The 16,432-nt window shown below is 39.6% G+C and overlaps 1 protein-coding gene across 5 annotated transcripts in view; it reads left to right on the top strand.

Annotated features, from left to right (window-relative positions):
- Nucleotides 1–16,432, top strand: part of TMEM182 (transmembrane protein 182) — a 291,206-nt gene that overhangs the window by 240,023 nt on the left and 34,751 nt on the right. The window contains exon 6 of one of the 5 annotated variants that reach the window (XM_060117797.1): nt 12,843–12,862. The exons of 1 other annotated variant lie outside the window; for it this stretch is intronic. The gene's annotated coding sequence lies outside the window, so the exon portion shown is untranslated. Of the gene's footprint in view, nt 1–6,327; nt 6,348–8,193; nt 8,214–12,213; nt 12,234–12,842; nt 12,863–16,432 lie in introns of those variants that run through there. 3 more of the 5 variants (XM_060117796.1, XM_060117798.1, XM_060117799.1) reach the window with 3 other exon arrangements.

Below are 16,432 nucleotides of genomic sequence, written 5' to 3'. Positions count from 1 at the left end.
GTGAAAGATATAAAGTCAGTGTCTAGATTCATTTTTTACATGTGGATTTCCAGTGGTTCCAGTATTATGTTTTGAAAATGCCATGTTTGTGCCATAGTATTGCCTTTGCTACTTTGTGTAAGATTAATTCATTGTGTTTATATGGGTCAATTTTGGCACTCTACATTCTGTTCTATTTATCTACTGTCCATTATTTCTCTAATACCACACTGTTGATTACTGTAGCTTTATAGTAAGTCTTGATGTCAGTTAGCCTTAGTCCTCCAGCTTTGTTCTTCAGTATCATTTTGGCTATTCTGGGTCTTCTGCCTTTCCATATAAACTTTTGAATCAGTTTGACAAGATACACAAAATAAACTGCTGGGATTTTGATTGGGTTTGCATTGAATCTATAGGTCAAGTTAGGAAGAACCAAGATCTTGACAATAAATATTGAGTCTTCCTATCTGGGAACGTGGAATATCATTCCACTTTAGTTTTTCTTTGATGTCTTTCATCAGTTTTGTAGTTTCCTTCATGTGGATCTTACACATATTTTGTTAGATTTATACCTAAATGTTTCATTTTGGGGGTGCTAATGTAATGAGGCATACCTCATTTTATTGCACTTTTCTTTATTGTGCTTCATAGATACAGCATTTTTTACAAATTGAAGGTTTGTGGCAACCCTCCATCAAGCAAGTCTATAGGCACCGTTTTTCCAACAGCATTTTCTCACTTCATGTCTCTGTGTCACATTTTGGTAATTCTCACAATATTTTAATTTTTTTATTATTATTATATTTGTTATGGTGACCTATGATCAGTGATCTTTGACGTTACTGCTGTGACTTGGCGAAAGTTCAGATGATGGTTAGCATTTTTTAGCAATAAAATATTTTTTTAATTAAGGTATGTTTTGTACTGAATACATTGTCTTTTTAGACATAATGCTCTTGCACACTTAGTAGACTACAGTATAGTGTAAACATAACTTTTATATGCACTGGGAAACCAACAAATTTTGTGACTTGCTTTACTGCAGTATTTGCTTTATTGTGGTGGTCTGGAACTGAACCCTCAATATCCCCAGTGTATGCCTTATGTGTATTTGCATTTGCATTTGTTCATTGCTAGTATATAGGAAAGCAGTTGGATTTTTACATTAACCTTGTACCCTACAACATTGCTATAATTACTTATTATTTCCAGAGATTTTTCTTGATTCCTTCAGATTTTCTACATAGATGATCATGTTGTCTCTGATCAAAGACAGCTCTATTTCTTCCTCCCCAATATATAGACCTTATATTTCATTTTCATGTTTTATTGTATTAACTAGGTCTTCAAGTACAATGTTGAAAATCAGTGGTAAGAAAGGACATCTTTCAGTTGTTCCTGATCTTAGCAGAAAAACTTCTAGTTTCCTGCTGACAGTTTTTATCATGAATGGGTGTTGAATTTTGTCAAATGCTTTTTCTGCATCTTTGGATATGATCATGTGAGCTTTCCTTTAGCCTATTGATGTGTTGGATTACATGAATTGATTTTTGGATGTTGAAGCAGCATAACAGGGAAAAATCCCATTTGGTCATGCTGTGTAATTCTTTTTATTCATTGTTGAATTTGATTTGAGAACTTTTATATCTATGCTCATGAGAGCAATTGAGCTTTAGTTTTCTTGTATTATTTTTCTATTTTGATATTAGGTTTTGATATTAGGGCAATGCTGGTCTCATAGAATGTGTTGGGAAGTATTCTCTCTGCTTCTATCTTCTGCAAAAGATTGTAGAGAATTGGTATAATTTCTTTGTTAATGTTTGATAGAATTCACCAGTGAACATGTCTGGGCCTGGTGCTTTCTCTTTTGGAAAGTTATTGTTGATTCAATTTATTAATAGATATAGGCCTATTCAGTTTTGTCAATTTCTTCTTGTGTGAGTTCTGACGTATTGTGCCTTTCAAGAAATTGGTCCATTCATTAGGTTATCACATTTCTGGGCATAGAGTTGTTCATAATATTTCTTGATTATCTTCTACAAGTCCATAGGAAATGTAGTCCCCTCTTTCATTTCTAATATTAGTAACTTATCTTCTTTCTTTTTTCCTAATTAAGTTGGCTAGAGATGTTGATTTTATTGATCTTTTCAAAAAAACAGCTTTTGGTTTTGTTGACTTTCTCTATTGATTTCCTGTTTTCAATTTCGTTGATTTCTGCCCTAATTTTTATTATTTCTTTTCTTCTGCTAATTTTAATTTAATTTGTAATTTTTTCTAGTTTTCTAAGGTAGAAATTTCAATTATTGATTTTAGATCTTTCTTCTTTTCTAATATATGCATTCAATGCTATAAATTTTCCTCTAAACACTGCATTTGTTGCATCCCACACATTTTGGTAAGTTGTATTTTTGTTTTCATTTAGTCCAAAATAATTTTATATTTCTCTGGAGATTTCTTCTTTGACTCATGTGTTATTTAGAAGTGTATTATTTAATCTCCAAGTATTCAGTAATTTTCTAGGCATCTTTCTGCTATTGATATCTAGTTTAATTCCACTCTGGTGTGAAATTTGACGTTGTATGATTTCTAATCTTTTAAGATGTGTTTTATGGCCCAGAATGTGGTTTATCTTGGTGAGTGTTCCATGTAAACTTAGGAAGAATGTATATTCTACTGTTGTTGGATGACATATGATGTATCTAGGTGTCAATTATATCCAGTTGTTTGATGGTGCTTTTGAGTTCAATACATCCTTACTGATCTTTCTGCCTGCTTGGTCTGTCAGTTTCTGATAGGGGGACGTTAAAGTCTCCACATATAATATATGATTTACCTATTTCTCTTTGAAGTTCTCTCAGCTTTTCAGTGTTTGTCTCATGCATTTCAATGTTCTGTTGTTAGTTGAATACCCATTAAGGATTGTTATATCTTCTTGGAATATTGACCATTTATCGTTTTGATACAGTCTTATTTATCCCTGATAACTTTCCTTGCTCTGAAATCTGCTATGTTTGAAATTAATATAGCTACTCCTGCTTTCTGTTGATTAGTGTTAACATGTTATATCTTTCTTTTTTCTTTACTTTTAATCTACATGCTTCTTTATATTTAAAGTGGGTTTCTTGAAGACACATAGCTGGATCTTATTTTTTGACACACTTAAACAATCTCTGTCTTTCAATTGGTACATTTCTTAAAGTGATTACTGATTAAATTGGATTAATATCTAATGTATTTGTTACTGTTTTCTCTTTGTCACCCTCGTTCATCATTTCTATTTTTCTCTTCCACACTTTTTCTGCCTTTGGTAGTTTTAATTGAGCATGGTATATGATTCCATATTCTCTTCTTTCTTATCATATCAATTATACTTTAAAAAAATTTTTTTAAATGCCCTAGAGTTTGCAATATACATTTATGACTAATCCAAGTTCATTTTCAAAAAAATAGTATACTGCCTCATGATAGTGCAAGTACCTTATAAAAACAAAATACTCCTACTTCTTTTATCCTTTCCCTTGTATCATTGCTGCCATTTATTTCACTTATATATAATCATAGATAATCATATATGTATACTTTTATATAAGTACATATATATGTACATGTGTATATGTACTTTTATATGTACATATATATTCATATACATAAAGATAATTGACAACATTATTGCTATTTTTATTTGGAATAAACTGTTATCTTCATGTCAATTAAGAATAAGAAAAATAAAAGTTTATACTTTATCTTCATTTATTCATTATCTGATGCTCTTTCTTTCTTCATGCAGATACAAATTCCTTTTCTTAATCATTTAATTTTTTTGCAAGACAGGTCTACTGGCAACAAATTCCCTGAATTTTTGTTTGTGAAAGTCTTTATTTCTCATTCCCTTTGAAGAATAATTTCTCAGGGTATAGAATTCTAGGTTGGTGGTCTTCTTCTCACAACATTTTAAATATTTCACTCCACTCTCCTTTAATTTGAATGGTTTCTGAGGATAAGTTGGGTGTAATTCTTATCTTTGCTCCTATTTAGGTAAAGTTGATTTTTGTTTGTTTGTTTGTTTGTTTTTACCTCCTGGTCTCTGCCCAAATTTTTCTTTATTTTTAATTCTCTGAAATGTGAATTTGATATGCCTAGATGTAATTTTTTGGCATATACCCTGCTTGGTGTTCTCTGAGCTTCCTGCATCCATGGTTTGGTGTCTGACGTTAATTTGGGGAAAATTCTCAGTCATTATTTCTTCAAATATTGCTTCTATTCCTATCTCTCTTTCTTTTCTTTTTTTTCTTTTTTGGTGTCCCCATGATGCCCCTGTTATTTCTTTGTAGTTGTCCCAGAATTCCTTGATAGTCTGTTTTTTTCTTAATTTCAGTCTTTTTTTCTGTTTCTCTTGAGCTTTGGAATTATCTATTGTCATATTCTCAAGCCCAGAGATTCTTTTCTCAGCTGTGTCCAATCTACTTATGAGCCTGTCAAAGATGGTCTTTATTACAGTGTTTTTTTATCGCTACCATTTCTTTTTGACTCTTTCTTAGAATTTCCATCTCTCTGCTTACATTATCCATCTGTTCTTGCATGTTTTCTGCCCTTAGCATATTAATCATAGTTTTTAAAAATCCCCCATCTGATAGTTCCAACATTCCTGCCATATCTGACTTTAGTTTTGATACATATTCAGTCTCTTCAAACTGTATTTTTTGCCTTTTGATATGCCTTATGATTTTTTATTGAAAGGTGGTTATGATCTACTGTATAACAGGAACTGTAATAAATAGACCTTATTAATGTAGTGGTAAGGTGTGGGGTGTGGGGAAGTGTTTTACAGTCCTATGGTTAGGTCTCAGTCTTTTCATGAGTTTGTACCACTGGACCCTAATCTTCACAAGAGTTTTTCACACCCCCCCCCAAGCCCCCAGCTCTGTTAAGTGTAACACGATGGTTTAAGAAGGCTGGAGTTGGGTATTTCCCTTCCCCCATGTCATTTAGGCTCTGAGAAAACCCCATCAGGTAAAGTTTCTCTGAGGGCAGACCTTGCTAGGAAGAAGAGATACTCTGTTTTATTTCAGAATAGTTCCTTTTCCCCTCCCCCTGTAGGAAGCATAAGGGGATTTTTTCTCCAGTGTTCACTTTGAGGATCTTATAGAGTTCCTAGACATAAAACTCACAAAAAACGTGAGGTCCTGGTATGACTGGCTCCCTCTAGAGTTTTTAACTCTCAGATCTGTCCACACTGGGCCTCCAGCAATTTGTCAAGTACAGTTCTCTGGTTCCTGTAAAGGTTTCAACTCACTGGTTCCTGCTCTAGTAAGTTATAATTCTTTGTATTTGCCTGTATGTCTTTCCAATTTTAGGACAGTGGTTTGCCCTGTAACCTCACTTATATGACTGTTCTTAAAAGAGTTGTTGATTTTTCAGTTTGTTCTGCTTTTTACTTGTTAGGATGGAATGGCAACTTCTAAGCTTCTTATGTGCTGTACCCCAAAACCTGAACCATCATGTTTTAGTACTGAAAGTGCTATGTTCCTAGAGAGTCTTCAGTCTTGGGCAAATTGGGATAGTTGGTCGCTCTTTGAATATTTTATAATTTATTTATCCATTTTGATAATCATGGCAATCATTTGTTTTTCCATATTTTGGGCTATTGTGAATAACACAGCTGTGGGTATTTGTATACCTCTCTCTTAGTGGGGGTGTTCAGGCATTTCTGTGGGTTATGTACACAAGAATGGAGCTGCTGGGTCTCAGGATATGGGTACTTTCAACCTCAGTAGATTAACACCGAACAGCTTTCAGAAGTCTTTATACCACCACTCGCATGTGGGGTGTGAGGATTTCAGTTGCTCATCATCCTCACTATCACTTGGTACTGTCATCCTTTAGTTTTGGCAGTGCTGGTTGGTATGTAGCAACATCTCATTGTTTCAATTTATCCTGGCACCATTTTTTTTTTTTTTTTTTTTTTTTTTTTTGTGGTACGCGGGCCTCTCACTGTTGTGGCCTCTCCCTTTGCGGAGCACAGGTTCCAGACGCGCAGGCTCAACGGCCATGGCTCACGGGCCCAGCAGCTCTATGGCACGTGGGATCTTCCCAGACCGGGGCACGAACCCGTGTCCCCTGCATCGGCAGGCGGACTCTCAACCACTGTGCCACCAGGGAAGCCCTCAATTTATCCTGACACCATTTTAACTGTCTGTCCCAGGATTCTATGAGAATCCATGCAGACCTGGGGTGTGGTTACCTGGCAAGTCTTTTATCAGGCAGCCAGATCTCCAATATACATTGCTTTGGGGATGTCAGCGCTGTTACTGTGCATGATGGAACGTATTCCCTTAAATTCACTTTTAGAAGCAAGGACGACTCTTGACTGTATGTGAACAAGCAGGTGGGCTGTCAGCAACAGGTGATGTCCCCATGTCCAGAAGCATCACTAGCTTGAGCCACCCAATCCCTGTCCTCCATCCTGGTCTCACCACCACGATCATCATCAGGGACTTTGTAACGTTACGGACATTGTCAGTCCCTCCTGTGTCTCTCTATAATCTTGACAAGAGCACGGAAGCAAATCCAGCCAAGGTACTCTTCCCCTGTGGCATCCCAACAGCAAGGTTCTCATGTGCACACGCTGGACCCAGTTCTACCTCCCCAAGAGTGGTAAAAACGGCCCTGGCCACACTGGGAGAGATCAAAATGCTATCCAAACTGGCCAAGCGCATGATTAAACCAGGATATATTGTTTGGATACTCTTCTCTCGACTGTAGTGACATCATGATGGGGCTGCCTAACCAGATGCCATGGAGGCTGGGGTGCTGCTGTCTCTAAAGGCCCCTCCTCCATGGAACACCACCCAGAGGTACCCAGACGTCAAGAATTGTGGAGACAGGGCCCAGCCAGGGCATTCATCAGCTCACCTCCTGCAGCATGCCATCTCCTGCACTAGCCCTGATCAAAATAGAGACTTTAAGCTTAGAGGGAAGTTGTGCAGACCGTGGACTTCAGAGCTGCCCCTTCAAGGTCTCTGAGAATTCTTTGTCCCTGGGATGCTGTGATGACTTTCCCTTGGACTGTGGCGGGGAAGATTTCCCTCTTTTTTGAATCTTATTTGCATCACCTAAGCAGACTGATTTTTCTGTTAGTTTTTGCCCTTTCTGACTGACTTGACTGACTAACAATGTCCCCAGCTTCCACGTGGCCACACCTGCTTTCCCCACCCCTCACCTCTGATTCCAGCTGGGAGCTGAGGAGTGTTGAGCCTCAGTGACTCCCACTGCTGGGTAATTTGGTTTGTTCTTTGTGACAATGTACCAAATATTGAGCCCTGCCCTGGTGGTTCAGGAAAGGATCACACCTCTCACCCTTCCCAGGAGGTAAAATGTGGACAAAGGCAGAGATCCTTACTGAGGAGCTGTCACTGTCAGGTCCTCAAGGTTTTTTAATACTCTGTGTAGATCCAGATTGGCACTGAAACACACTCACAAACTATGTTTTTGGAAGAACTGGAGGGTAAGCAGAATCTCAGGACTTCCGGGGAAAGAACCAACTTCCTCCACTCTTCCCACGTATCCAAATTCAAACGCTGTTTATGATTTTAAAATGGTATATACAATCACACAACAGGAAAGTGCCAGAAAGGGCTTCTGGCTAAGATAGACACTCAAAAAGTGAGGCATTTGTTCGAAAAACTTCAGGCTCTTCTCCCCCAAATCCCTTCCTATGCTTAATATCCAGAAAGTTGAAAGAAAAACACATTTTTATCAATTGCTCAAGAGCTTTGGCTATCCTGCTGGAGTCGCCTTCTGCGGCCTCAGCCCGAGGTGGTGACACCAACCCAGGAACTGCTTTCTCCCCTTGCAATGGCTTTTGCTAACTGCTCCAAAGATGCGACTTCAGGGTCATCCCAGGCCACTCTTTAGCTTGGAGCGGAGGTCTACACACAGTGGATTTGGCTGTCTCATTGCAGCACCAGCTGGTCGTCTCTGGTAGGAAAGAATTGAAAGAGTATTTTACACCATGGAAATTGTCTTCCAGGCCCAGATGGACCGTCGCTGTTCTAGCTTTGACAGGCCGGGATAGATATATTCAGAAAGCCTTCCAGCTATTTAGTAACTCTTCCAAAACACTGTCAGCACCCATGCTAGGGAGCTAGGAGTGGGAAGGAAGTCTAAGTAGGGAACTAAACCTAGTTAGTATATATTTGCATAATTATCTTGCAGTGAATGGATGTGTGGTTGGTGGCAAGTTGGAGGTCGCCATGGACACTGAAAGCCAGGAAGGACTTGAACCGCCCTGGGTCAACACCTCGGACCCCTTCCTGAAAACTCCTGTGCATTTTAAGTGTTGGGTTAAAAGAAAAAGCAGAACTCCTCCAAAGCAGGTCACCTGGGAGCAAAACAGATAAGTTTGGGCCCCAGACCCTTGGGTATGCTTCCTGTACGCTCAAGCGCAGGGATCAGCTCTGGCCACGTCCACCTGCAGCCTCTCCAGCAGGGTCGGGGAAGGAGGAGGGGATGGCAGCAAGATCTCTGCGGTCACTAAGGGATCAAAGATGCTGGGCAAAAGCAAGTATTTTAAAAACAAGATTATAAAGATACTGTCGAATTCATGGCAGCAGTGCCCTGAATTTAAATATAGCTCTGTGACTGTTAGCGAAATGCTGTGGTTATGAGATGACTATTAATATAGCTGTTTGCCTGAGACAGACAGAAGGGGGGTGGGGGGAGAGTGAGAGAGAGAGAAACTTCACCTGATCATTTATTTTTAGGCTAAAAGCATCCCCTTTAGGACTAACCTTTACTTTGTTTGCTTCGAGACTTCTCCAATTACAGCTTCCAAAAATTAAAAAAAATAGACTAGCCAGGGCAAGCAGAAGAAGTCGTCAAGGTAGAAAATGGTGGCCCCAGGCTGCCTTGTTTACTGACAACACTTGTTCCTCACAAAATAGCTTCTGAAGTTGCAGAAATTCCTAAAATGTCAAATATTTCCCTCCTTCATGGCGTCATCCTTTTTAAATAAAATTTCTTGGAGCTCCCTAGAGCCATACATTTGAAAAGAAGAGAGTGCAGTTCTTGATACGATACTTAGTCTTCATGTTTTTCATAAGAAAACCTCGAATGTTTCTTTTTTAATCCTTTTATTTTTTGGTTTGGTTTTGCATCAGTATCTGAACTGTAGAATTAAACTCTGGTTACGTGATAATCTATGCTTTAAAACTCGCCTGTAAACTATGTTTTACTGCTTTAACATTTTTCATTCAGCACATTAAACAAGCCACTGCTCTTTTTAGGTGGGGATTACTAATGGTGTTTTGACGGATTGATAATTAAACACTGGGGTGCCCCTTGCCTTACATAACTCTCCTAATGACCCTGCCAGGGTGGTTATGAATAAGCTTGAAATAAACTTCCTTCAAAGCACAGCTCTGGAAGGGGACGGGTTCTCTCAGGTAAGGCAACTGGCTTATGCTCTGTGCAGTAAATGACTGTGTTTTAAGTGAAACACCAGACTAATAGCTATGTCTGGCTATTAGCCAGTTTCATGTAAATAGAAAAAGAAAATGCTCTTCTATGGCAGTATTTCCATCACTTCCCTCCTTTAATGGTCTAGACTTTGCCCTAGATATTCATTCGAGGGATAAGGAAAACATGAATATTACATTTTCCATTGGAACCGAATTAGGCAAACGAATTGGGCTGGCTTTGAAGAACCAAACTGTCTAAAATGTTCTGTTCTAAGTCAACATTGCTAATACAGATGAAGTCAGAGAGCTTGTAAAGAAAGATGGACGTTTGCCCTAAAGAATCAATCCAAAATGAAGTCTACTCTCATCAATACCGTTATGAATCACAGGGGTTAGCTTTTGACTAGCTGTTTGAGTCCATTGAAATCGTTCCCTCTCCTCCGAGCCAGTGTGCACACATTGAGTGCTCACTGTATGCAGTGGGGCCGTAGGGAGGGGGTGGGTGGAGGCAGAGGCAGAGGCAGACAGAAAATGGAAGAGTCTGAGCACTGCCCCAAGGACTGTGTCAGTGAGAGTTTAGGTATTCAAGGCGCCCTGACACTGAGCCACTCCTTGCTGGATTTTCTATTTTTTAAGACTTTTCCATGGTTAAAGTTGTTTCCTCTTAAATCACTCCCTTGAAATTAAATGTATGACCTGGAATGACATTCTAGAATGTATGAATTTCCAAAAGAGCTCAGTTCCCTGAAATTCCTAAATGTATAAATGTCCAGTGGACAATTTGACTCTTCCAGCCCAGAAACTCCGTGAGCTAAATGTCTCATTGATTTTCACTATCCGTATGAAATTGAATAGGAATTACATTACATGCCATAGTGAGAAAAGGCCGAGACTCTGATCAATCCTATAAAAATGCATGAAACATGTATATATTTGTGTGTGAGATAATCTAGATTTATGTTTCTGTTGCATCCCGTTGGTCATTTGTTGGAATTCTCTATGGAACATACCATAATTTATGTTTAAAAATATACCACACTTTGAGAAAGAAACTCCATATTTGAAGATGCCTCTCTCTACTCCCACACATGAATGTTTTGACTTTAGGTTCATCAAAATTCTTGGACATGTTCTTTATGATGGCCATGTTTCCTACAAAGCATTTTGCAGATAAAAATGTCAAAAATATATGGTTGAGCAAAGACCTCCCCGTATTTGGTTTTGACTTAAGTTCCAGTTACGCTAATTACCGGAGCAGAACTGGGATTTCCTTTTCTCATTATTAAAGCATACAACTCCAGTCATAATGGGCTACATTATCCCGCTACAAAGGCCCCGATTCACAATGGCTTCAAGCCTCTGCAAGTAGCTCCTGGAAAGAGGCTGCAGAGAGGGAGATGCTGTGAAAATGCCTGCCAGGGGCTTGACCTGCATCCCCAAAGGAGGGAATGAATGAAGTCATTCCAAGCGTTTAAAAAAAACAAAACAAAACAGCCATAGAATCATATTATTATTGCAATGTTCCCAAACACCAGAGTCTCATTATGATAATGCAGTTTTTCCCCCTCTGCATTTACAATTTCACCTGAAACAACCGTTTATGCTTCCTTCCATTTAAAGTTTAAGTTAAAACAGAATGTGGCCAATGTCCATCAACCAGAAACAGGGAAGCTGGGAAAGTGAACATCCTCCCCAGAAAAGAGGTGCAGCTGCCTTGCATGGTATAGGAGGAGCACAGAGGCAGCAGAATTCCAACAATTTCCAGAAAACTAGTCTCTGTGACCCCTGTAAGGCAGTCCTATGGGTGCAGACTGAGCCGCCAATATGTGTCAGTCTCTGTTGCAGACACCGGGGAGAAGCCAGAGGGTTTGTAACTCCTGGTCTCAGGAGCGCTCTGGGCCGGGCTGCTTCAGGTCACCTGGGCCAGCTGCACGCATCTCTTTCCAAGTCTGTGTCCATTCTGCCGGGAGCCTGGAATCAGCCATGGTGGGCGGGTTTACACCTCAGAGATCAGCAAATGCTATGAGTCACATTGGTTTCCTTCTGTTCAGAGAGCTGCTTGTTAATCATCTACACAGTACACCACTGATTATATTCTCCTGGAGGAGAGACACATAATGGACAATTAATGTGTGCTAGGTCAGGAGGTGGTTAGGCTAAGAATAATAAATAAAACATGGCAGGCGAGCAATGGATTGAAAGGCCTGAAATCTTGTACTTTTTGTCTTTTGTTTTAGTAGAGAACACTCAGGCAGTATTGTTTGACTAAGAAGGTCCTGGAATCAGGGAGTCGGGGCCTGGGTGCTTGCCCCTGCAGTTCTGTGATTTTTTTTTTTTTTTTTTTTGCAAGTCACTTAGCCTTTCTGAGCCTCAGTTTTCTCATTTATGACATAACTGGGTTGGACCAGATGCTCCCTAGATGGCTCTCTGCTCTCTGATTCTCTTCTGATTTTTGTAAACTAAAGGATTAAGTGGAGTTTCTCTAGCTAGGCCAAAAATTTGTATAAGGGCAGAAACAAATGTTTGGAAAAATATAATAATCATTACCAGATTCACTATAGGCCTCCATACATTTAAAGGTATTTATGAAAGATCAGGGTCTTGGGATCAAGAGGAATCATGCACAATTGTGATCTGACCCAGAAGATTGTAGAAAAAAAAGGGGCACAGACCTTGTGGAAGTATGACTTAGAAGGCTTTTACAGAAGGAAGGCCTATATGTGTGTTTATAGCCAGAAAATGAATTCACTTGAAAAAATTTTCTGAATATGATTAGTGCCCTGCTGCTGAATAAAGCAAGATCCCGGGATGCTCCGAAGTTTTCACGTGGCTGAACTGCCCCACTGCCCCTGCTCCCCTACCTGCCTTCCCACGGCAGCCAGGCAGCCAGAGGAGGGGACAACTGAGACGATGAAACGTGTCCTCCATCCCAAGGACCAGCTTGCACGGGGCCTGAAATGCATCTCCCTCTTGTTCCAGGTGAGAGCTCCACAGCAAGGGCAGGCAGTGCTCCCACCCTGGAGAGACCAGCCTGTGCAAGGGATATGATGGAGAGAGCTCAGAGCCTGAACTTTAAGTGCCAAGTTCAAGTCCACCTTCTGGTGCTGACTAGCTGTGATCTATTAGGCAAATCACTTAAGTTTTTGGAGTCTATAAAATGGCAAGAAAGCCCACTCTCTCCTAGACTGCTCTGTGGATTCAGTGGTGGTAGTGCTTTTCAAACTGTGTTATTGTTATTAAGTATTATTACAATGGCATTTCCCCGAATTAGGAGAATATTCTTTCTTTGTAGGGGTTTCCCATTCTGGCTACAAATACATTTGATGCCACTCCAATCAAGTTCTAAAAGGAAACCTTACTCTCTCTACAAAGTAAGAGAGACAATTTGTAATGTTCTTTCTACAGAGAGTTGCAGACGGAGGGAGTGAACTCAGATGAGCTGGACTCAACTTAACATTGAACAGATATTTCAAAGCTTGGAATAATTATGGTTTAGATGCTGCACCGCAAACAAACACATTTCCAATGATGACAATCAGCCCTGTGGATGTTTGAACGTAGTAATGCTTTTCTTCACAAATTTGGAGAGCTCTGCTCACTGAAAAAAATAAAAGGGCAATAAAAGGAAACATGAATATGAAAACCACCTTCATTCCCATCTTGATCTTTTTTTTTTTCTGTCCAGCCGCTTATTGTAGCCGTGTACTGTCCTCTCCAGCATTACTAAAGCTTTTATATGACCTTAAATTTCAAAGCTACAGGTGACCCACAAGGGCCATACTTCAAAGACAGTTTTGATTAAATGAAACAATATTTGTGTAATACGGACCCCGGATCTTTGAACTATTCCTGTTCAATTCATCCTACAAAGGTTCAATTAGGAGAGATCAGAAGACACAGCACCCTGGGCCATTTCCATCTGTCACTCAGGTTTGTCTTTTCAAATATCTTTTATATCAACCCAGGAAAACAATTTATTTTGAGGATGTAATCATCATAATTCAAAAGCCACTTTCAAAGAGGCAATGTCCTTTGCTAGCGAGTGTGGTGTCGGCCCACGCAAGCACCATTTGAAGTGAAATTCTAAGCCTCGGCAGCCTTGTGATTCCTCGTCATGTTACAACTTGTCTTACTATTGATAATTTGTACTTACTGCCAACAAAAAATTCTAGCCCAAGAGGCCCAGCGTTTGGTGAGCCTTTGTATCAGTGACTGGAGCACATTTCACTTCTGAATCTTGTGGTTTTGCCTTCAGTGAAAGAAAAACTGATCCTAACAGTTTTAAACTTGTTAATTCAAGCCATATGTCAGAAACCCAGTCTCCATATGGAGCTATACCACCTTATATTTACAGGGGGCTGCTTTCAAAACATTATTCTAAAAGCTATATTTGCCCCAAAGTTAATATGTGGCATCCTGTGCCATGAGTACTGTTTTTAAATATTGCAGGCTTGGAGATTGCATGCTGATAGAGCAAAAATATAAGGATTATTAAAAACTAATTACGGCGTGTTTTACTGGCAAAAACGTGCTAATCAAGTCCTTGACTAGGGAAGTATACTGAAAAGGAGAACGCCCTGCCAATCCTCTCTCGCCAAATGTGGCTAAAAGAAAAGAGGAAAAGAGAGAGAAAAAACATAAGCTCGTTGATTGTAAATAAGACTCAGTGCAAATTGTCCATAACCGATGTATAATTACAACTAAGACACAAAGTCACTTTGTGATCACAGCTTTGAGGAAAAGGTAGAAATGAAGCAAAGACTCAAAGGTCCTAAATATCCAGAGACTAGCAGGCACCTTCACTCATTGCCCAATGCTTTTAAATCGGGGTCTCGAGCCGGCAATCCTAGTGACCCAAAGTGTTAGAGAAGATGCTCCGTTGAATATTGAGTTCGCTTTCCCAAACACCTACAAGGAGACCGCAGATGGATTAGAGCATAATTATCTTCCAACAGCTTTGTTTGATCTGCAGAGTCCAAGCAAAGCATGGTTTTGATTTGAGAGATGAGCTTTTGAACGCAGCTGGCACCATCTAGACGGTCGGTGTGTGTTAAATATATCATTTCTTTCTTTTTCTGGATTAAAAAAAAAAGTGTTTTCCTTGTGTCTGGTTCCTGGTGGGCATTTATATCTCCGTTCTTACTTTAGAGACTTGCAAAGTTCACTGGCAAGATTCTTACACGTGGAGGGCTGCCCGGCTGTGGGCTCTTGCTGAGGCTTTAATTCAATTCATTCTTCAACTGAATCAATTCTGGTCTTTTTTGTTTGTATTTCACACATTTCTCCCCTGTTCCACCATATCCTTTCTCCTCAATAACTCCTTCATGCCTAGATTCTCGTTCTTCTCCTCCTCTGGCATGAGGTTTTCTTTGAAACGTATGGAATGATTCCAAAGAGATTTTCCAAATCATCAACAAAATATCAGTTATAAGTACTGCAATGCATTTAAAACTTTTTTTTTTCCATGACGATAAAAATGTTGCTGTATGCCTAGGTTCCAAATCATGAGCAATTGAATCAAGAGAGACATAATGTGAGTCCACATTTTTTCTTAAGCCTTGACAAATCTGCAGACCAGCGTCTCTACTTTAAAAGCAGGAAAGGTCTGTGGTGGGAAGAGAAACGATGGATGCATTTGAGGGAATGACAAGTTTCATGACTTAGAAACTATTCATGGTTTCTGTGACACCCTCGCTTCTAAGAACAAAACGCAGCAGTTTTCTGAAATTAAAAACACGTGCATTGAATGAGCTGGCTCAAGGATTAAGGGAGAAAAACATCCATTCAGGATTTCCCCAGTTAGTTTACACTTCCAACCAATCAAGCCATCAGGGTGCACAATCCCCTTTGCTACAGCAGTGTGGGAAAGACTGGAGTGAAAAGGATGCATTGCCTCTTATCCTGCAGACATGCCAGAGAGAAGGGACCCTGACCAGCCGCGGTGTTCAGGACTGAAGGGAAAGATTAGTGCTTTCTTCAGACTATTAGATAAAACCCAGACCAGATAACCTGTTGCATGATGTCATCATCTGTTATTTGCAGCTGATGTTTAGTTAAGGGTGAGCAATAATCATGAGCTGTGATTTCTGGTGGCAGATTAAGGCAGACCAAGATCCTTATCTTGGCCTAGGAAAGATGTCCTTTCAGATAATGGCTTACTCAAATTTCTTGTGCTATGGAATGAAAGTAACCAGCTTCCTTAGTAGTAAAATTGCTTAACGGCTAACTCATCACCAAGGTCGAAAACTCATTATTTTACAAAGGGGCGTTTTGTTTGTTTGTTTTGTTTTCTTTTTAAAGGATCTCAAACTCTAAATTGTTGATTTTGGTTTTGGATTTGGTTTTTTCCTCCTTCTTAAGTCTCTCTCTGATAGCTGTCATGCCTCAAAGGCTACTGGTGAAACTTGGAGACCACCCCTCCCCTGCCTTTTAATTTGATATTATGAGAAAATTCTGGTCCTGATATACAGGCAAATTCTAAATCAAAAGGGACACTTTCTGATTGATGCCCACAATAATTACCACATGAAATTCTATGAAACTGAGGGCTCTCAAATTATAAAAACAAGTCAGCTTTGGTCTTGAGAGAATGAGATGTTTTTGCATAGTTTAAGAATAAAAACATATTACCCTAACAGAACTCTGTAACTGGGCCTTCTTGGTGTGTTGCTATCGGGAAACATCTGGCACTGCCACTGACTATTTGTGTAAGAGCTACCTGCGTACAATCTCGTACTTAATCTAAGCCCTTACCTCTTTTCCCATGACTGTCTTGGCACTTTAAGCGGAGGATGGCAGATGATGGAATTTCTAAGGGAGCCAACTGCTGGATGGTTACTAAATTATCTTCTAACAAGCTGAGTCACTCAGCACATATTAGGTTAACTGACCATCAGCAGTGATTCCACAAGATAAATTACACATATTGAACTGCCCCCCAGGCTGCAGGGTCTGATAAATTATTAATGTCACAGAATTGAAATGATTAAGTTGTA

This window comes from Mesoplodon densirostris, chromosome 14, assembly GCF_025265405.1.
Source record: "Mesoplodon densirostris isolate mMesDen1 chromosome 14, mMesDen1 primary haplotype, whole genome shotgun sequence".
Lineage (NCBI taxonomy): Eukaryota > Metazoa > Chordata > Mammalia > Artiodactyla > Ziphiidae > Mesoplodon > Mesoplodon densirostris.
This window is presented reverse-complemented; position numbering and strand designations above follow the sequence as displayed.